Consider the following 21,741-nt stretch of genomic DNA (forward strand, 5'->3'; position numbering starts at 1 on the left):
ATTACTGCAATGCTTTACACGAGGGAAAATTGGGAAAACTCTTCAAAAAACTGCAGGTTCCACAAGACTGAGCAAGAAGACGGTTTTCAATCAGAATATTTGATCCAGCTTATGAACTGTCAATCTGCCGAAAGAGTGACACTGATGGCTAGTGCATGAGAAGCGACCAGGCAAGGTTGCAGGCGTGGAAACAGAGGGCCTCATTTATGAGAAGTGATGCATCGCTGCGTGAAAGCAGCGATGCGTCACTTCTCAGTGCGCCCTTCTTGCGAAGTGATGGATGCGTCATATTTACAGTATGACGCATCATGTCGCAAGGAGTTACAGATACGTCAGTATTTCTGACGTATCTGTAGGCGCAAAAGTGACGCATTGCTGGAGTGTGTCACAAAAGTGACGCAACTCCAGCAATGTGTCCTTTCACATGGGGCAAGCCCCATGTGAAAGGGCCTGCGTCAGTCTTACGCCTGCTGTGAGGCAGGCGTAATATTGACGCATTTGCACCCTAGAAGTGGCGCAGTGAAATCTCATAGATTTCACTGCGTCACTTCTACAATGCTTACTTACGTGGGACCGCCCACCCTGCTTACATTATACCTGACGCAGGTATAATATAGCGCAGGGGTTTACAAAGTGACGCATCTACCTAGATGCGTCACTTTGTAAATATGGTGCAACAAGGTCCTATTTTTACGCCGCTGGTGCGTCACAAAAAGTGACGCACCGGCAGCGCAAAAGTGACGCAAGGACTCATAAATGAGCCGCGGAAGGTGTAGCAACCAACGACCTTTACATTTTAAAAAGTTGCACCACAGACCATATGTATGGCAATGTAATGTCTTCAGTCTCCCGAACAAAGGTACTCTTCCCCAGTTCACATCTAAGAGTCTAACAAGACGATGGCATTCGACCAGGGGTCACACGTCGTGAAAGACCTCCCGCAAGACCTATCAATCAGTGTTTACAGAGCGCGCTAATGACCCCGCGGGGTATCCAGTCGCAACGGAATTTAACGGAAATGATCACTTTGAGATGAACTCTGAATGCCTGGCGATCCAAGAAAGCGTTGACATGAACAACACCTCGTCTTACCACCCGGTTTCAACGTATGCAGCTTTTCCAGGCCCTACAACCTTTAGGCAACTCTGCACTACGGAAGTATCCAAAATACGGTTTATGTTTCTTGTACAGAGGATTTCGCTCACTGGGGAATCAATACTTGTCGGGACGGTTTTGATCCTAATATTCATCAGAATAGGAACGGAACATTTCAGTGTTTGTTTCCGTCTTCCAGCCCTTCCTCAAATGAAGAAAGGAACATTTATTTATAGCAGCTAGCTGTTCCACAAACGCAACTCTGTCCGTTCCCTTCCTGTTCAGATCAGGAATTTTCTGCAACAACTTTGTGACACCTACAAACACTATTTCCAACTTCTTCTTTCATTACATATCAAGACGAAACTTTTTATAACGCTATGCTAATCTGTCCCAATGGCACAGGAGGACATCGCAGCAGCATTTTTTACCGCCACCTGGCCAAGCTCTCAGCAGATAAGATATAGTCTTAAAACCTGCCGCTGTGGTCTAAGCCACTAACTAAAGCCTTGCTTCGCCATGCTAGGTTAAATTTGAAGGCAAGAGCAAAAATGAAGGAAGGGGACCAGAAACGGTCCACATGGCCTCTTGCGGCAGGCTAGAAGGCTACCACAATTTAGGGTCATTTTTTCGTTTTTGATTAATAATGCGATCCATGGCTGGGAGGGACGTCGGGCTACGCCCAACCTTTACAAAGACAAGATGAGGTGAAGATTGGAGGCACTCACCCGGCCTGCCGTCAGACCACCAACTTCACCAATTCATGTTATACCGCCAACCCAGCCACATTGTTTCCCTGGCTTTAGGGCATGTTGGCAATCCAAAAGGGTGTCATCTGCGGTTCTACGCATCACAGCTTTAGAACTTTCAAAGCGCAGGGTTTAAAAAAAAAAAAATACAGTTTACCAGTAGCTGACATTCCCATTATCTCCATATAGCTCTCAAGTTCCCAGCGTTCTAATATTCCATATGACAACATTACGGGGGGCTACAATTATCATTAAATGATTTCTTGGTCGAGATATTGACAAAAGCGAGGGGAACAGAGAATTTAACCAATGTGATAGACGAGGCAGAACGGCTATAATGATATCTCAACTTTCCGGTCAATGATGTAGCATTTCTCTAAATTAAACAGGGGAACGCCACAATAATACAATAATAATAGTCTCTGACTGACTCCATCTCCAAAGCAGTTGAAAATCTCGCCCCCTCATCCCTGTGCTATGTAGCACGCCTCAAACCTACTGCACCCTGGTTCTCTGACCAGCTCAGACTTATGAGACAGGGCTGCAGGAGTAGTGAAAGGAAGTGGAGGAAATCCTGGGACTTAAAAGATAGAGAGGCTCATAAATCCGCACTACGTGCCTACAAATACCAAGTGATAATCAAGAAACAGGAATATTTTTCAAATCTGACCAGCTCTCTCTCTTCTTCAAGAGATCTCTTCAAAATCGCTGACTCTTTATGTTCCCTGCAACTTCCCGATCCAGTAGTCAGCTCCCAACAACTCTGTAACGATATTTCAGACTTCTTTCACAACAAAATACATGACATTCACGTCTCTCTCGAATCCCACCGTCTTGCTCTTGACTATAACACTCCCCCTCTCATATCCAATCTTGATGCACTAGGCAAGGACCCTCCTCGCCTACTCACAACCTTTCCCTCCCTATCCCTTGAATCTCTGAATTCACTTCTTGACAAAATTAAATCGGCCTCCCCCCTTGATCCGATACCCCTTAAGAAACTGAAAGAGTGTAGAATCCACCTCTCTCCTCTTCTGCTTAACGTCTTAAATAAGGCCATCGCTCAAGGCTCTTTCCCTTCTATTTGGAAGAAGGCAATAGTCAAACCGCTACTTAAGAAGCCGACTTTGGACCCGGCCATGCTGAAAAATTTTCGGCCCATTTCGCTTCTTCCTGCACCCGCGAAGTTGCTTGAGTCGCATTTGAATTTCCATCTATCTGCCTTTCTCGAATCTTCTGAATACCTGGATAACACTCAGCACGGTTTCAGAAAACACCACAGCACAGAGTCCGCCCTTACCTATGTGGTCGATAACATCCGACGCAAGGTGGACTCTGGCCAAACCACGGTCCTAGTTCTGTTGGACCTCACGGCCGCTTTCGACACCCTCTCCCCCGCCATCTTGTCATCTCGGCTAAGGGAGACGGGTGTCACTGGATCGGCCTTGAGTCTCCTAAATTCCTTCCTGACCGAAAGGGAACAGAGAGTGATGCTTGGGAACCACCTCTCCCCTGCCAAGTCTCTGCAATGTGGGGTGCCACAAGGGTCGGCCTTAAGTCCGACCCTTTTTAACATCTATGTGGCCCCCCTTGCAAGACTTATTAAATCTCAGGGGATGGAGGTGGTATCCTATGCAGACGACACGCAGATTATGGTCTCTCTTGCTCACACCTCGGTTAGCACATCTGCCGCCAGCTTCAGGGTTTGCATGCAGTATGTGGCAGACTGGATGACTATAAATTCCCTGAAGCTGAATGGTGAAAAAACCGAGGTGTTGATATTTGGGAAGAACCAGAATCTGTGGTCGAGCGAGTGGTGGCCCTCTTCTCTTGGCATCTGCCCCACCCCCTCCCTATCTGCCAGAAATCTGGGAGTGATATTTGACACCTCACTCTCTATGTCCCTGCAAGTCAACAGGACCGTTGCTACCTGCTGTGGTGTGATCCGGGTACTCAACAAAATCCGTGGGTACCTTTCCCCCCAGGCGCGTAAACAGGTTGCAGTCGCCCTGGTGGGTTCGAGACTGGATTACTGCAACTCCCTCTATATGGAAGTCAACAAAGGGCTGATCCACCGTTTGCAGACTCTTCAGAACTCTGCAGCACGCTTTGTTTTGAATCTCCCCAAAGCCTCCTCTGCCACCTTAGCCAGGAAAGAGCTTCATTGGCTTCCGGTACAGCACAGAATCGCCTTCAAAATCCTCTGTCTCACCCACAGAGCATTGATGGATGGTCCTGCCAGTGCCATTGGCTCTCTTCTCTCGCGCTATGTCCCCTCAAGAAACCTGCGCTCTGCAGGACTCTGTCAACTAGCTGTCCCCCGCATCAAATTTGTCAGATGGGGAGCCAGAGCCTTTTCCGTCGTCGCTCCGCAATTGTGGAACTCCCTCCCCATGGAGATAAAAACTCTCCCTTCCATCGACTCTTTCAAAAAGGCTCTAAAAACGTATTTCTTTAAGAAGGCCTACTCATGATTAAATAGGACTAAGTAGGGTCTTAAGTTGCTGTATTTAATCTAGGCGCCTTGACGCCCACTGGGCTAAGTACGCGCGATACAAGAAACTCCTCATTCATTCATTCATTCATAATGACATTCGCTAGAACGTTAGAGCAGGTGGCTCATTCCCACCATTATTTGATCGCTGCAACTTCACCCTCTCAAATAAATCTTGCAAAATTCCAATAGTCTAAGACACCAAGCCCTTGATACACTAACGGGTGTGCTAGCGCTCGTGGGGAGATGCACTGTTTTGCGATGCCAAGAAGGGCTTTTGTGACGGTAAGTAAACAGACGCAAGCCTTTACGGTTACGCAAATTTCTGCCACGGCAGTGCCAGCACAAAAACGTAGCAAATGCCCAAGAAGGCGTTCTTCATCCGCACCAGTCTAAGATCCGCTGTGGCCTTGTACGTTTTTGGACCTGTGACCATGGTGTTACTCTTGGTTTTAGTCTAAAAAGCCTAAAAAGCATTAGAAAGCCCCTTGCAACAGTCAATTTGGCACAGCGATAAATCATTGTGCAGCACTAATTGCCTGGCAGAAGTCTAAGCTCTAAAGATAGCCCATACAGAATGGGCCCAGATTTATGAAGCTCTTGTGTTGTCATTGCGACATGCAAAACAGCGTTAGGCAACGCCAGGGCTTCACTAAGATTTACTAAGACGCGGAAGGCCACCTTGAGTGGCTTTGCATGGCTTAGTAAATCTAGAGCAGTGATACTCAAAGTATGGCCCAGGGGCCGCAAGCAGCTCTCCTGACCTTTACATGCGGCTCCCTGGTGTACAGCAGCACCGGGCTGCTGTTTACCTGATGGAGCACTAATAGTCCGAAAGATGGAAATTAAAGGGCCAAGCATTTATTTACAATTAAACTAACTTATTAACTAAAGTAAAAGAAAAGAAGTGAAGGTGTCCTGCACCACTGAACTTAAGGAACACATTCTTTTTTAAAAACATCTTGCAAAAAAACGGGAAAGAAATGTGAAAGTCTCTAAAAAAAAATCTTTTAAAAAGTGCATTCCTTCAACATGCGGAAGCGTTTCGCCTCAGTATATCAGTGCATTGAGAAGTATTTAAAAACATTCATGCTTCCTCCAACCCTGCAATGGAAATAGTGAACCAGGAGGTAAGTCACTTGTTATGTTCACCGTCTGTGCGGCCTGGGTTGCTATTATACATGGACAACATCTGCCACCCTGCTGGCATCAATGCGGCCTTGGGTCACATGACAGGCCAAACTTTTTGGCCCCCTGGAAAATGTCTGCGAGACCTATGATCCCGAAAAACGCAAGGCAGCGGCAACTCGCTGCTTTGCGTTACTCTGCGCCGAGAATGCGTTAAATGGGTGGAGAGTGGGTGTTTCCATCCACCCATGCTTTTCTACGCATTCCCAGATTTACTGAGAGTAATAAACCGGGGACTGCGTCAACAGTGTACGCTTTCCCAACAGAGGCGCCACGAGGAGAAATAGCTTTATTTCTCCCCGTTTTGTCCTCTTTCTATGTATTCTGCCCTCTCCTTTTCAGGCATGGCAGCCCGGCAAGTTGTCTAGCTGCATTGCGTGAAAGGTTTGATAAATCTGTCCAGGGTCCATTTGAAAAATCCTCCTTGCGCGTTTGAAAATCAAATGTACCAAATTAAAGAGAAGACATACTTTTCGATTAAACACCTGCCCCAAAACCAAGTGCAGAAAAATTGAAACGTTTTCACCCCACGTGCATAAACCCATTAATAAACAAAGCCAGCAACAAGGATCCGAAATACAGAACCGACTACATTGAACTTTCTTATACTATAATAAGGGGCTAACCACTCAGTTTGTGATTCCTTCCTCCAGCTCTCCTGTAAGGGAGAGAGGAACGGTCATCAATAGCAAACAGCAGCTGCATAAATGCAACACTGTTCACTCGCTTCGCGCTCAGAAGGGAACACTACAAATCTTCCTCGTGGTTAGCGAAGACCAGACACTTTCGAACACATTTCCTCAGTTAAGAACTATAGAAATGATCCCTGAAAGTATAGTCTTAACCCATGTGACTGCAGCTCACACGCACAGAAAAAGTAGAAACCCTTCTTAGGTACGGTAAGCAAACGTTCGGCATCATCAACTCCAACAAAAACATATAGATGTATAACACCATAAAAATAACAATCTAAAGATGCACGGGCAGACGCTTTCTTCACAGTAAAGCATTCTCAATAGATCCTCGGTGACGCACTAATTTAAAAATCTGCATAATCGAAATCAGCAACCAATCACATTCAGCCTGCCTTTTCCTGACACACACGGATTCCCTGCTCGCTGCTCCCGAAACAGACAGAGGACTTACAGTGTGAAAGTTTAATTTTCAAACAGGTAAACAGAGCGTAGGCATAGTTTTGTTTCGTGCTTTCGCTCACAGCAACAAACACATTTGTACTTATTGAAAAATGAAGAGAACCAAACTCACAGCAAAGACAATCCAGCGTTACTTCCACAGTTTTCTGCACTGCACTAAATGAGCACCTTTCCCGTTTCAAGATGGCTGTGCATAGTCAGACTGCGCGAAGAATGTGTTTTACTACAGATCAGACAGAATCACCAGAGCACTTACTCTGTCGAAGCAAAGCCGCACCCGCGCTCTGATTCCACATCATACGGTGCCAAAACTGTAGGTGGCCTAGGAACTATTCTCAAAGCCTTGATTTTGATGCTCGAGCCAAGACTGGGATTTTTCTGGAAGTTTCATCCTAAAATATCTTTGCGAGATGTTCCACTTCCTATCTGAAAAGCGATTCACATGTTCAGAGGCAAAGCGTCATTTGCACTCGTTTTGATTACTGCAATGCTTTACACGAGGGAAAATTGGGAAAACTCTTTACAAAACTGCAGGTTCCACAAGACTGAGCAAGAAGACGGTTTTCAATCAGAATATTTGATCCAGCTTATGAACTGTCAATCTGCCGAAAGAGTGACACTGATGGCTAGTGCATGAGAAGCGACCAGGCAAGGTTGCAGGCGTGGAAACAGAGGGCCTCATTTATGAGAAGTGACGCATCGCTGCGTGAAAGCAGCGATGCGTCACTTCTCAGTGCGCCCTTCTTGCGACATGATGGATGCGTCATATTTACAGTATGACGCATCATGTCGCAAGGAGTTACAGATACGTCAGTATTTCTGACGTATCTGTAGGCGCAAAAGTGACGCATTGCTGGAGTGTGTCACAAAAGTGACGCAACTCCAGCAATGTGTCCTTTCACATGGGGCAAGCCCCATGTGAAAGGGCCTGCGTCAGTCTTACGCCTGCTGTGAGGCAGGCGTAATATTGACGCATTTGCACCCTAGAAGTGGCGCAGTGAAATCTCATAGATTTCACTGCGTCACTTCTACAATGCTTACTTACGTGGGACCGCCCACCCTGCTTACATTATACCTGACGCAGGTATAATATAGCGCAGGGGTTTACAAAGTGACGCATCTACCTAGATGCGTCACTTTGTAAATATGGTGCAACAAGGTCCTATTTTTACGCCGCTGGTGCGTCACAAAAAGTGACGCACCGGCAGCGCAAAAGTGACGCAAGGACTCATAAATGAGCCGCGGAAGGTGTAGCAACCAACGACCTTTACATTTTAAAAAGTTGCACCACAGACCATATGTATGGCAATGAAATGTCTTCAGTCTCCCGAACAAAGGTACTCTTCCCCAGTTCACATCTAAGAGTCTAACAAGACGATGGCATTCGACCAGGGGTCACACGTCGTGAAAGACCTCCCGCAAGACCTATCAATCAGTGTTTACAGAGCGCGCTAATGACCCCGCGGGGTATCCAGTCGCAACGGAATTTAACGGAAATGATCACTTTGAGATGAACTCTGAATGCCTGGCGATCCAAGAAAGCGTTGACATGAACAACACCTCGTCTTACCACCCGGTTTCAACGTATGCAGCTTTTCCAGGCCCTTCAACCTTTAGGCAACTCTGCACTACGGAAGTATCCAAAATACGGTTTATGTTTCTTGTACAGAGGATTTCGCTCACTGGGGAATCAATACTTGTCGGGACAGTTTTGATCCTAATATTCATCAGAATAGGAACGGAACATTTCAGTGTTTGTTTCCGTCTTCCAGCCCTTCCTCAAATGAAGAAAGGAACATTTATTTATAGCAGCTAGCTGTTCCACAAACGCAACTCTGTCCGTTCCCTTCCTGTTCAGATCAGGAATTTTCTGCAACAACTTTGTGACACCTACAAACACTATTTCCAACTTCTTCTTTCATTACATATCAAGACGAAACTTTTTATAACGCTATGCTAATCTGTCCCAATGGCACAGGAGGACATCACAGCAGCATTTTTTACCGCCACCTGGCCAAGCTCTCAGCAGATAAGATATAGTCTTAAAACCTGCCGCTGTGGTCTAAGCCACTAACTAAAGCCTTGCTTCGCCATGCTAGGTTAAATTTGAAGGCAAGAGCAAAAATGAAGGAAGGGGACCAGAAACGGTCCACATGGCCTCTTGCGGCAGGCTAGAAGGCTACCACAATTTAGGGTCATTTTTTCGTTTTTGATTAATAATGCGATCCATGGCTGGGAGGGACGTCGGGCTACGCCCAACCTTTACAAAGACAAGATGAGGTGAAGATTGGAGGCACTCACCCGGCCTGCCGTCAGACCACCAACTTCACCAATTCATGTTATACCGCCAACCCAGCCACATTGTTTCCCTGGCTTTAGGGCATGTTGGCAATCCAAAAGGGTGTCATCTGCGGTTCTACGCATCACAGCTTTAGAACTTTCAAAGCGCAGGGTTTAAAAAAAAAAAAATACAGTTTACCAGTAGCTGACATTCCCATTATCTCCATATAGCTCTCAAGTTCCCAGCGTTCTAATATTCCATATGACAACATTACGGGGGGCTACAATTATCATTAAATGATCTCTTGGTCGAGATATTGACAAAAGCGAGGGGAACAGAGAATTTAACCAATGTGATAGACGAGGCAGAACGGCTATAATGATATCTCAACTTTCCGGTCAATGATGTAGCAATTCTCTAAATTAAACAGGGGAACGCCACAATAATGACATTCGCTAGAACGTTAGAGCAGGTGGCTCATTCCCACCATTATTTGATCGCTGCAACTTCACCCTCTCAAATAAATCTTGCAAAATTCCAATAGTCTAAGACACCAAGCCCTTGATACACTAACGGGTGTGCTAGCGCTCGTGGGGAGATGCACTGTTTTGCGATGCCAAGAAGGGCTTTTGTGACGGTAAGTAAACAGACGCAAGCCTTTACGGTTACGCAAATTTCTGCCACGGCAGTGCCAGCACAAAAACGTAGCAAATGCCCAAGAAGGCGTTCTTCATCCGCACCAGTCTAAGATCCGCTGTGGCCTTGTACGTTTTTGGACCTGTGACCATGGTGTTACTCTTGGTTTTAGTCTAAAAAGCCTAAAAAGCATTAGAAAGCCCCTTGCAACAGTCAATTTGGCACAGCGATAAATCATTGTGCAGCACTAATTGCCTGGCAGAAGTCTAAACTCTAAAGATAGCCCATACAGAATGGGCCCAGATTTATGAAGCTCTTGTGTTGTCATTGCGACATGCAAAACAGCGTTAGGCAACGCCAGGGCTTCACTAAGATTTACTAAGACGCGGAAGGCCACCTTGAGTGGCTTTGCATGCCTTAGTAAATCTAGAGCAGTGATACTCAAAGTATGGCCCAGGGGCCGCAAGCAGCTCTCCTGACCTTTACATGCGGCTCCCTGGTGTACAGCAGCACCGGGCTGCTGTTTACCTGATGGAGCACTAATAGTCCGAAAGATGGAAATTAAAGGGCCAAGCATTTATTTACAATTAAACTAACTTATTAACTAAAGTAAAAGAAAAGAAGTGAAGGTGTCCTGCACCACTGAACTTAAGGAACACATTCTTTTTTAAAAACATCTTGCAAAAAAACGGGAAAGAAATGTGAAAGTCTCTAAAAAAAAATCTTTTAAAAAGTGCATTCCTTCAACATGCGGAAGCGTTTCGCCTCAGTATATCAGTGCATTGAGAAGTATTTAAAAACATTCATGCTTCCTCCAACCCTGCAATGGAAATAGTGAACCAGGAGGTAAGTCACTTGTTATGTTCACCGTCTGTGCGGCCTGGGTTGCTATTATACATGGACAACATCTGCCACCCTGCTGGCATCAATGCGGCCTTGGGTCACATGACAGGCCAAACTTTTTGGCCCCCTGGAAACTGTCTGCGAGACCTATGATCCCGAAAAACGCAAGGCAGCGGCAACTCGCTGCTTTGCGTTACTCTGCGCCGAGAATGCGTTAAATGGGTGGAGAGTGGGTGTTTCCATCCACCCATGCTTTTCTACGCATTCCCAGATTTACTGAGAGTAATAAACCGGGGACTGCGTCAACAGTGTACGCTTTCCCAACAGAGGCGCCACGAGGAGAAATAGCTTTATTTCTCCCCGTTTTGTCCTCTTTCTATGTATTCTGCCCTCTCCTTTTCAGGCATGGCAGCCCGGCAAGTTGTCTAGCTGCATTGCGTGAAAGGTTTGTTAAATCTGTCCAGGGTCCATTTGAAAAATCCTCCTTGCGCGTTTGAAAATCAAATGTACCAAATTAAAGAGAAGACATACTTTTCGATTAAACACCTGCCCCAAAACCAAGTGCAGGAAAATTGAAACGTTTTCACCCCACGTGCATAAACCCACTAATAAACAAAGCCAGCAACAAGGATCCGAAATACAGAACCGACTACATTGAACTTTCTTATACTATAATAAGGGGCTAACCACTCAGTTTGTGTTTCCTTCCTCCAGCTCTCCTGTAAGGGAGAGAGGAACGGTCATCAATAGCAAACAGCAGCTGCATAAATGCAACACTGTTCACTCGCTTCGCGCTCAGAAGGGAACACTACAAATCTTCCTCGTGGTTAGCGAAGACCAGACACTTTCGAACACATTTCCTCAGTTAAGAACTATAGAAATGATCCCTGAAAGTATAGTCTTAACCCATGTGACTGCAGCTCACACGCACAGAAAAAGTAGAAACCCTTCTTAGGTACGGTAAGCAAACGTTCGGCATCATCAACTCCAACAAAAACATATAGATATATAACACCATAAAAATAACAATCTAAAGATGCACGGGCAGACGCTTTCTTCACAGTAAAGCATTCTCAATAGATCCTCGGTGACGCACTAATTTAAAAATCTGCATAATCGAAATCAGCAACCAATCACATTCAGCCTGCCTTTTCCTGACACTCACGGATTCCCTGCTCGCTGCTCCCGAAACAGACAGAGGACTTAACAGTGTGAAAGTTTAATTTTCAAACAGGTAAACAGAGCGTAGGCATAGTTTTGTTTCGTGCTTTCGCTCACAGCAACAAACACATTTGTACTTATTGAAAAATGAAGAGAACCAAACTCACAGCAAAGACAATCCAGCGTTACTTCCACAGTTTTCTGCACTGCACTAAATGAGCACCTTTACCGTTTCAAGATGGCTGTGCATAGTCAGACTGCGCGAAGAATGTGTTTTACTACAGATCAGACAGAATCACCAGAGCACTTACTCTGTCGAAGCAAAGCCGCACCCGCGCTCTGATTCCACATCATACGGTGCCAAAACTGTAGGTGGCCTAGGAACTATTCTCAAAGCCTTGATTTTGATGCTCGAGCCAAGACTGGGATTTTTCTGGAAGTTTCATCCTAAAATATCTTTGCGAGATGTTCCACTTCCTATCTGAAAAGCGATTCACATGTTCAGAGGCAAAGCGTCATTTGCACTCGTTTTGATTACTGCAATGCTTTACACGAGGGAAAATTGGGAAAACTCTTCACAAAACTGCAGGTTCCACAAGACTGAGCAAGAAGACGGTTTTCAATCAGAATATTTGATCCAGCTTATGAACTGTCAATCTGCCGAAAGAGTGACACTGATGGCTAGTGCATGAGAAGCGACCAGGCAAGGTTGCAGGCGTGGAAACAGAGGGCCTCATTTATGAGAAGTGACGCATCGCTGCGTGAAAGCAGCGATGCGTCACTTCTCAGTGCGCCCTTCTTGAGAAGTGATGGATGCGTCATATTTACAGTATGACGCATCATGTCGCAAGGAGTTACAGATACGTCAGTATTTCTGACGTATCTGTAGGCGCAAAAGTGACGCATTGCTGGAGTGTGTCACAAAAGTGACGCAACTCCAGCAATGTGTCCTTTCACATGGGGCAAGCCCCATGTGAAAGGGCCTGCGTCAGTCTTACGCCTGCTGTGAGGCAGGCGTAATATTGACGCATTTGCACCCTAGAAGTGGCGCAGTGAAATCTCATAGATTTCACTGCGTCACTTCTACAATGCTTACTTACGTGGGACCGCCCACCCTGCTTACATTATACCTGACGCAGGTATAATATAGCGCAGGGGTTTACAAAGTGACGCATCTACCTAGATGCGTCACTTTGTAAATATGGTGCAACAAGGTCCTATTTTTACGCCGCTGGTGCGTCACAAAAAGTGACGCACCGGCAGCGCAAAAGTGACGCAAGGACTCATAAATGAGCCGCGGAAGGTGTAGCAACCAACGACCTTTACATTTTAAAAAGTTGCACCACAGACCATATGTATGGCAATGAAATGTCTTCAGTCTCCCGAACAAAGGTACTCTTCCCCAGTTCACATCTAAGAGTCTAACAAGACGATGGCATTCGACCAGGGGTCACACGTCGTGAAAGACCTCCCGCAAGACCTATCAATCAGTGTTTACAGAGCGCGCTAATGACCCCGCGGGGTATCCAGTCGCAACGGAATATAACGGAAATGATCACTTTGAGATGAACTCTGAATGCCTGGCGATCCAAGAAAGCGTTGACATGAACAACACCTCGTCTTACCACCCGGTTTCAACGTATGCAGCTTTTCCAGGCCCTACAACCTTTAGGCAACTCTGCACTACGGAAGTATCCAAAATACGGTTTATGTTTCTTGTACAGAGGATTTCGCTCACTGGGGAATCAATACTTGTCGGGACAGGTTTGATCCTAATATTCATCAGAATAGGAACGGAACATTTCAGTGTTTGTTTCCGTCTTCCAGCCCTTCCTCAAATGAAGAAAGGAACATTTATTTATAGCAGCTAGCTGTTCCACAAACGCAACTCTGTCTGTTCCCTTCCTGTTCAGATCAGGAATTTTCTGCAACAACTTTGTGACACCTACAAACACTATTTCCAACTTCTTCTTTCATTACATATCAAGACGAAACTTTTTATAACGCTATGCTAATCTGTCCCAATGGCACAGGAGGACATCACAGCAGCATTTTGTACCGCCACCTGGCCAAGCTCTCAGCAGATAAGATATAGTCTTAAAACCTGCCGCTGTGGTCTAAGCCACTAACTAAAGCCTTGCTTCGCCATGCTAGGTTAAATTTGAAGGCAAGAGCAAAAATGAAGGAAGGGGACCAGAAACGGTCCACATGGCCTCTTGCGGCAGGCTAGAAGGCTACCACAATTTAGGGTCATTTTTTCGTTTTTGATTAATAATGCGATCCATGGCTGGGAGGGACGTCGGGCTACGCCCAACCTTTACAAAGACAAGATGAGGTGAAGATTGGAGGCACTCACCCGGCCTGCCGTCAGACCACCAACTTCACCAATTCATGTTATACCGCCAACCCAGCCACATTGTTTCCCTGGCTTTAGGGCATGTTGGCAATCCAAAAGGGTGTCATCTGCGGTTCTACGCATCACAGCTTTAGAACTTTCAAAGTGCAGGGTTTAAAAAAAAAAAAATACAGTTTACCAGTAGCTGACATTCCCATTATCTCCATATAGCTCTCAAGTTCCCAGCGTTCTAATATTCCATATGACAACATTACGGGGGGCTACAATTATCATTAAATGATCTCTTGGTCGAGATATTGACAAAAGCGAGGGGAACAGAGAATTTAACCAATGTGATAGACGAGGCAGAACGGCTATAATGATATCTCAACTTTCCGGTCAATGATGTAGCAATTCTCTAAATTAAACAGGGGAACGCCACAATAATGACATTCGCTAGAACGTTAGAGCAGGTGGCTCATTCCCACCATTATTTGATCGCTGCAACTTCACCCTCTCAAATAAATCTTGCAAAATTTCAATAGTCTAAGACACCAAGCCCTTGATACACTAACGGGTGTGCTAGCGCTCGTGGGGAGATGCACTGTTTTGCGATGCCAAGAAGGGCTTTTGTGACGGTAAGTAAACAGACGCAAGCCTTTACGGTTACGCAAATTTCCGCCACGGCAGTGCCAGCACAAAAACGTAGCAAATGCCCAAGAAGGCGTTCTTCATCCGCACCAGTCTAAGATCCGCTGTGGCCTTGTACGTTTTTGGACCTGTGACCATGGTGTTACTCTTGGTTTTAGTCTAAAAAGCCTAAAAAGCATTAGAAAGCCCCTTGCAACAGTCAATTTGGCACAGCGATAAATCATTGTGCAGCACTAATTGCCTGGCAGAAGTCTAAGCTCTAAAGATAGCCCATACAGAATGGGCCCAGATTTATGAAGCTCTTGTGTTGTCATTGCGACATGCAAAACAGCGTTAGGCAACGCCAGGGCTTCACTAAGATTTACTAAGACGCGGAAGGCCACCTTGAGTGGCTTTGCATGCCTTAGTAAATCTAGAGCAGTGATACTCAAAGTATGGCCCAGGGGCCGCAAGCAGCTCTCCTGACCTTTACATGCGGCTCCCTGGTGTACAGCAGCACCGGGCTGCTGTTTACCTGATGGAGCACTAATAGTCCGAAAGATGGAAATTAAAGGGCCAAGCATTTATTTACAATTAAACTAACTTATTAACTAAAGTAAAAGAAAAGAAGTGAAGGTGTCCTGCACCACTGAACTTAAGGAACACATTCTTTTTTAAAAACATCTTGCAAAAAAACGGGAAAGAAATGTGAAAGTCTCTAAAAAAAAATCTTTTAAAAAGTGCATTCCTTCAACATGCGGAAGCGTTTCGCCTCAGTATATCAGTGCATTGAGAAGTATTTAAAAACATTCATGCTTCCTCCAACCCTGCAATGGAAATAGTGAACCAGGAGGTAAGTCACTTCTTATGTTCACCGTCTGTGCGGCCTGGGTTGCTATTATACATGGACAACATCTGCCACCCTGCTGGCATCAATGCGGCCTTGGGTCACATGACAGGCCAAACTTTTTGGCCCCCTGGAAAATGTCTGCGAGACCTATGATCCCGAAAAACGCAAGGCAGCGGCAACTCGCTGCTTTGCGTTACTCTGCGCCGAGAATGCGTTAAATGGGTGGAGAGTGGGTGTTTCCATCCACCCATGCTTTTCTACGCATTCCCAGATTTACTGAGAGTAATAAACCGGGGACTGCGTCAACAGTGTACGCTTTCCCAACAGAGGCGCCACGAGGAGAAATAGCTTTATTTCTCCCCGTTTTGTCCTCTTTCTATGTATTCTGCCCTCTCCTTTTCAGGCATGGCAGCCCGGCAAGTTGTCTAGCTGCATTGCGTGAAAGGTTTGATAAATCTGTCCAGGGTCCATTTGAAAAATCCTCCTTGCGCGTTTGAAAATCAAATGTACCAAATTAAAGAGAAGACATACTTTTCGATTAAACACCTGCCCCAAAACCAAGTGCAGGAAAATTGAAACGTTTTCACCCCACGTGCATAAACCCACTAATAAACAAAGCCAGCAACAAGGATCCGAAATACAGAACCGACTACATTGAACTTTCTTATACTATAATAAGGGGCTAACCACTCAGTTTGTGTTTCCTTCCTCCAGCTCTCCTGTAAGGAAGAGAGGAACGGTCATCAATAGCAAACAGCAGCTGCATAAATGCAACACTGTTCACTCGCTTTGCGCTCAGAAGGGAACACTACAAATCTTCCTCGTGGTTAGCGAAGACCAGACACTTTCGAACACATTTCCTCAGTTAAGAACTATAGAAATGATCCCTGAAAGTATAGTCTTAACCCATGTGACTGCAGCTCACACGCACAGAAAAAGTAGAAACCCTTCTTAGGTACGGTAAGCAAACGTTCGGCATCATCAACTCCAACAAAAACATATAGATGTATAACACCATAAAAATAACAATCTAAAGATGCACGGGCAGACGCTTTCTTCACAGTAAAGCATTCTCAATAGATCCTCGGTGACGCACTAATTTAAAAATCTGCATAATCAAAATCAGCAACCAATCACATTCAGCCTGCCTTTTCCTGACACACACGGATTCCCTGCTCGCTGCTCCCGAAACAGACAGAGGACTTACAGTGTGAAAGTTTAATTTTCAAACAGGTAAACAGAGCGTAGGCATAGTTTTGTTTCGTGCTTTCGCTCACAGCAACAAACACATTTGTACTTATTGAAAAATGAAGAGAACCAAACTCACAGCAAAGACAATCCAGCGTTACTTCCACAGTTTTCTGCACTGCACTAAATGAGCACCTTTACCGTTTCAAGATGGCTGTGCATAGTCAGACTGCGCGAAGAATGTGTTTTACTACAGATCAGACAGAATCACCAGAGCACTTACTCTGTCGAAGCAAAGCCGCACCCGCGCTCTGATTCCACATCATACGGTGCCAAAACTGAAGGTGGCCTAGGAACTATTCTCAAAGCCTTGATTTTGATGCTCGAGCCAAGACTGGGATTTTTCTGGAAGTTTCATCCTAAAATATCTTTGCGAGATGTTCCACTTCCTATCTGAAAAGCGATTCACATGTTCAGAGGCAAAGCGTCATTTGCACTCGTTTTGATTACTGCAATGCTTTACACGAGGGAAAATTGGGAAAACTCTTTACAAAACTGCAGGTTCCACAAGACTGAGCAAGAAGACGGTTTTCAATCAGAATATTTGATCCAGCTTATGAACTGTCAATCTGCCGAAAGAGTGACACTGATGGCTAGTGCATGAGAAGCGACCAGGCAAGGTTGCAGGCGTGGAAACAGAGGGCCTCATTTATGAGAAGTGACGCATCGCTGCGTGAAAGCAGCGATGCGTCACTTCTCAGTGCGCCCTTCTTGCGACATGATGGATGCGTCATATTTACAGTATGACGCATCATGTCGCAAGGAGTTACAGATACGTCAGTATTTCTGACGTATCTGTAGGCGCAAAAGTGACGCATTGCTGGAGTGTGTCACAAAAGTGACGCAACTCCAGCAATGTGTCCTTTCACATGGGGCAAGCCCCATGTGAAAGGGCCTGCGTCAGTCTTACGCCTGCTGTGAGGCAGGCGTAATATTGACGCATTTGCACCCTAGAAGTGGCGCAGTGAAATCTCATAGATTTCACTGCGTCACTTCTACAATGCTTACTTACGTGGGACCGCCCACCCTGCTTACATTATACCTGACGCAGGTATAATATAGCGCAGGGGTTTACAAAGTGACGCATCTACCTAGATGCGTCACTTTGTAAATATGGTGCAACAAGGTCCTATTTTTACGCCGCTGGTGCGTCACAAAAAGTGACGCACCGGCAGCGCAAAAGTGACACAAGGACTCATAAATGAGCCGCGGAAGGTGTAGCAACCAACGACCTTTACATTTTAAAAAGTTGCACCACAGACCATATGTATGGCAATGAAATGTCTTCAGTCTCCCGAACAAAGGTACTCTTCCCCAGTTCACATCTAAGAGTCTAACAAGACGATGGCATTCGACCAGGGGTCACACGTCGTGAAAGACCTCCCGCAAGACCTATCAATCAGTGTTTACAGAGCGCGCTAATGACCCCGCGGGGTATCCAGTCGCAACGGAATTTAACGGAAATGATCACTTTGAGATGAACTCTGAATGCCTGGCGATCCAAGAAAGCGTTGACATGAACAACACCTCGTCTTACCACCCGGTTTCAACGTATGCAGCTTTTCCAGGCCCTACAACCTTTAGGCAACTCTGCACTACGGAAGTATCCAAAATACGGTTTATGTTTCTTGTACAGAGGATTTCGCTCACTGGGGAATCAATACTTGTCGGGACAGTTTTGATCCTAATATTCATCAGAATAGGAACGGAACATTTCAGTGTTTGTTTCCGTCTTCCAGCCCTTCCTCAAATGAAGAAAGGAACATTTATTTATAGCAGCTAGCTGTTCCACAAACGCAACTCTGTCCGTTCCCTTCCTGTTCAGATCAGGAATTTTCTGCAACAACTTTGTGACACCTACAAACACTATTTCCAACTTCTTCTTTCATTACATATCAAGACGAAACTTTTTATAACGCTATGCTAATCTGTCCCAATGGCACAGGAGGACATCACAGCAGCATTTTGTACCGCCACCTGGCCAAGCTCTCAGCAGATAAGATATAGTCTTAAAACCTGCCGCTGTGGTCTAAGCCACTAACTAAAGCCTTGCTTCGCCATGCTAGGTTAAATTTGAAGGCAAGAGCAAAAATGAAGGAAGGGGACCAGAAACGGTCCACATGGCCTCTTGCGGCAGGCTAGAAGGCTACCACAATTTAGGGTCATTTTTTCGTTTTTGATTAATAATGCGATCCATGGCTGGGAGGGACGTCGGGCTACGCCCAACCTTTACAAAGACAAGATGAGGTGAAGATTGGAGGCACTCACCCGGCCTGCCGTCAGACCACCAACTTCACCAATTCATGTTATACCGCCAACCCAGCCACATTGTTTCCCTGGCTTTTGGGCATGTTGGCAATCCAAAAGGGTGTCATCTGCGGTTCTACGCATCACAGCTTTAGAACTTTCAAAGCGCAGGGTTTAAAAAAAAAAAAATACAGTTTACCAGTAGCTGACATTCCCATTATCTCTATATAGCTCTCAAGTTCCCAGCGTTCTAATATTCCATATGACAACATTACGGGGGGCTACAATTATCATTAAATGATCTCTTGGTCGAGATATTGACAAAAACGTGGAGAATAGAGAATTTAACCAATGTGATAGACGAGGCAGAACGGCTATAATGATATCTCAACTTTCCGGTCAATGATGTAGCAATTCTCTAAATTAAACAGGGGAACGCCACAATAATGACATTCGCTAGAACGTTAGAGCAGGTGGCTCATTCCCACCATTATTTGATCGCTGCAACTTCACCCTCTCAAATAAATCTTGCAAAATTCCAATAGTCTAAGACACCAAGCCCTTGATACACTAACGGGTGTGCTAGCGCTCGTGGGGAGATGCACTGTTTTGCGATGCCAAGAAGGGCTTTTGTGACGGTAAGTAAACAGACGCAAGCCTTTACGGTTACGCAAATTTCTGCCACGGCAGTGCCAGCACAAAAACGTAGCAAATGCCCAAGAAGGCGTTCTTCATCCGCACCAGTCTAAGATCCGCTGTGGCCTTGTACGTTTTTGGACCTGTGACCATGGTGTTACTCTTGGTTTTAGTCTAAAAAGCCTAAAAAGCATTAGAAAGCCCCTTGCAACAGTCAATTTGGCACAGCGATAAATCATTGTGCAGCACTAATTGCCTGGCAGAAGTCTAAGCTCTAAAGATAGCCCATACAGAATGGGCCCAGATTTATGAAGCTCTTGTGTTGTCATTGCGACATGCAAAACAGCGTTAGGCAACGCCAGGGCTTCACTAAGATTTACTAAGACGCGGAAGGCCACCTTGAGTGGCTTTGCATGGCTTAGTAAATCTAGAGCAGTGATACTCAAAGTATGGCCCAGGGGCCGCAAGCAGCTCTCCTGACCTTTACATGCGGCTCCCTGGTGTACAGCAGCACCGGGCTGCTGTTTACCTGATGGAGCACTAATAGTCCGAAAGATGGAAATTAAAGGGCCAAGCATTTATTTACAATTAAACTAACTTATTAACTAAAGTAAAAGAAAAGAAGTGAAGGTGTCCTGCACCACTGAACTTAAGGAACACATTCTTTTTTAAAAACATCTTGCAAAAAAACGGGAAAGAAATGTGAAAGTCTCTAAAAAAAAATCTTTTAAAAAGTGCATTCCTTCAACATGCGGAAGCGTTTCGCCTCAGTATATCAGTGCATTGAGAAGTATTTAAAAACATTCATGCTTCCTCCAACCCTGCAATGGAAATAGTGAACCAGGAGGTAAGTCACTTGTTATGTTCACCGTCTGTGCGGCCTGGGTTGCTATTATACATGGACAACATCTGCCACCCTGCTGGCATCAATGCGGCCTTGGGTCACATGACAGGCCAAACTTTTTGGCCCCCTGGAAAATGTCTGCGAGACCTATGATCCCGAAAAACGCAAGGCAGCGGCAACTCGCTGCTTTGCGTTACTCTGCGCCGAGAATGCGTTAAATGGGTGGAGAGTGGGTGTTTCCATCCACCCATGCTTTTCTACGCATTCCCAGATTTACTGAGAGTAATAAACCGGGGACTGCGTCAACAGTGTACGCTTTCCCAACAGAGGCGCCACGAGGAGAAATAGCTTTATTTCTCCCCGTTTTGTCCTCTTTCTATGTATTCTGGCCTCTCCTTTTCAGGCATGGCAGCCCGGCAAGTTGTCTAGCTGCATTGCGTGAAAGGTTTGATAAATCTGTCCAGGGTCCATTTGAAAAATCCTCCTTGCGCGTTTGAAAATCAAATGTACCAAATTAAAGAGAAGACATACTTTTCGATTAAACACATGCCCCAAAACCAAGTGCAGAAAAATTGAAACGTTTTCACCCCACGTGCATAAACCCACTAATAAACAAAGCCAGCAACAAGGATCCGAAATACAGAACCGACTACATTGAACTTTCTTATACTATAATAAGGGGCTAACCACTCAGTTTGTGTTTCCTTCCTCCAGCTCTCCTGTAAGGGAGAGAGGAACGGTCATCAATAGCAAACAGCAGCTGCATAAATGCAACACTGTTCACTCGCTTCGCGCTCAGAAGGGAACACTACAAATCTTCCTCGTGGTTAGCGAAGACCAGACACTTTCGAACACATTTCCTCAGTTAAGAACTATAGAAATGATCCCTGAAAGTATAGTCTTAACCCATGTGACTGCAGCTCACACGCACAGAAAAAGTAGAAACCCTTCTTAGGTACGGTATGCAAACGTTCGGCATCATCAACTCCAACAAAAACATATAGATGTATAACACCATAAAAATAACAATCTAAAGATGCACGGGCAGACGCTTTCTTCACAGTAAAGCATTCTCAATAGATCCTCGGTGACGCACTAATTTAAAAATCTGCATAATCGAAATCAGCAACCAATCACAATCAGCCTGCCTTTTCCTGACACACACGGATTCCCTGCTCGCTGCTCCCGAAACAGACAGAGGACTTACAGTGTGAAAGTTTAATTTTCAAACAGGTAAACAGAGCGTAGGCATAGTTTTGTTTCGTGCTTTCGCTCACAGCAACAAACACATTTGTACTTATTGAAAAATGAAGAGAACCAAACTCACAGCAAAGACAATCCAGCGTTACT

General features: G+C 45.4%; 1 long non-coding RNA gene and 4 other non-coding genes across 5 annotated transcripts in view; all 5 read right to left on the reverse strand.

Moving 5' to 3' along the window:
- Window positions 1-21,741, reverse strand: part of LOC146858744 (uncharacterized) — a 350,319-nt gene that overhangs the window by 119,385 nt on the left and 209,193 nt on the right. The gene's annotated exons all lie outside the window — the stretch shown is intronic.
- Window positions 6,151-6,368, reverse strand: LOC146858768 (small nucleolar RNA U3). The gene has a single exon (XR_014980483.1). It is a non-coding gene; the product is annotated as a small nucleolar RNA U3 (small nucleolar RNA).
- LOC146858769 (small nucleolar RNA U3) lies at window positions 11,126-11,343 on the reverse strand. The gene has a single exon (XR_014980454.1). It is a non-coding gene; the product is annotated as a small nucleolar RNA U3 (small nucleolar RNA).
- Window positions 16,102-16,319, reverse strand: LOC146858770 (small nucleolar RNA U3). Its single transcript, XR_014980485.1, has one exon. It is a non-coding gene; the product is annotated as a small nucleolar RNA U3 (small nucleolar RNA).
- Window positions 21,077-21,294, reverse strand: LOC146858771 (small nucleolar RNA U3). The gene has a single exon (XR_014980455.1). It is a non-coding gene; the product is annotated as a small nucleolar RNA U3 (small nucleolar RNA).

This window comes from Triturus cristatus, chromosome 3_2 (genome assembly GCF_964204655.1).
Source record: "Triturus cristatus chromosome 3_2, aTriCri1.1, whole genome shotgun sequence".
Lineage (NCBI taxonomy): Eukaryota > Metazoa > Chordata > Amphibia > Caudata > Salamandridae > Triturus > Triturus cristatus.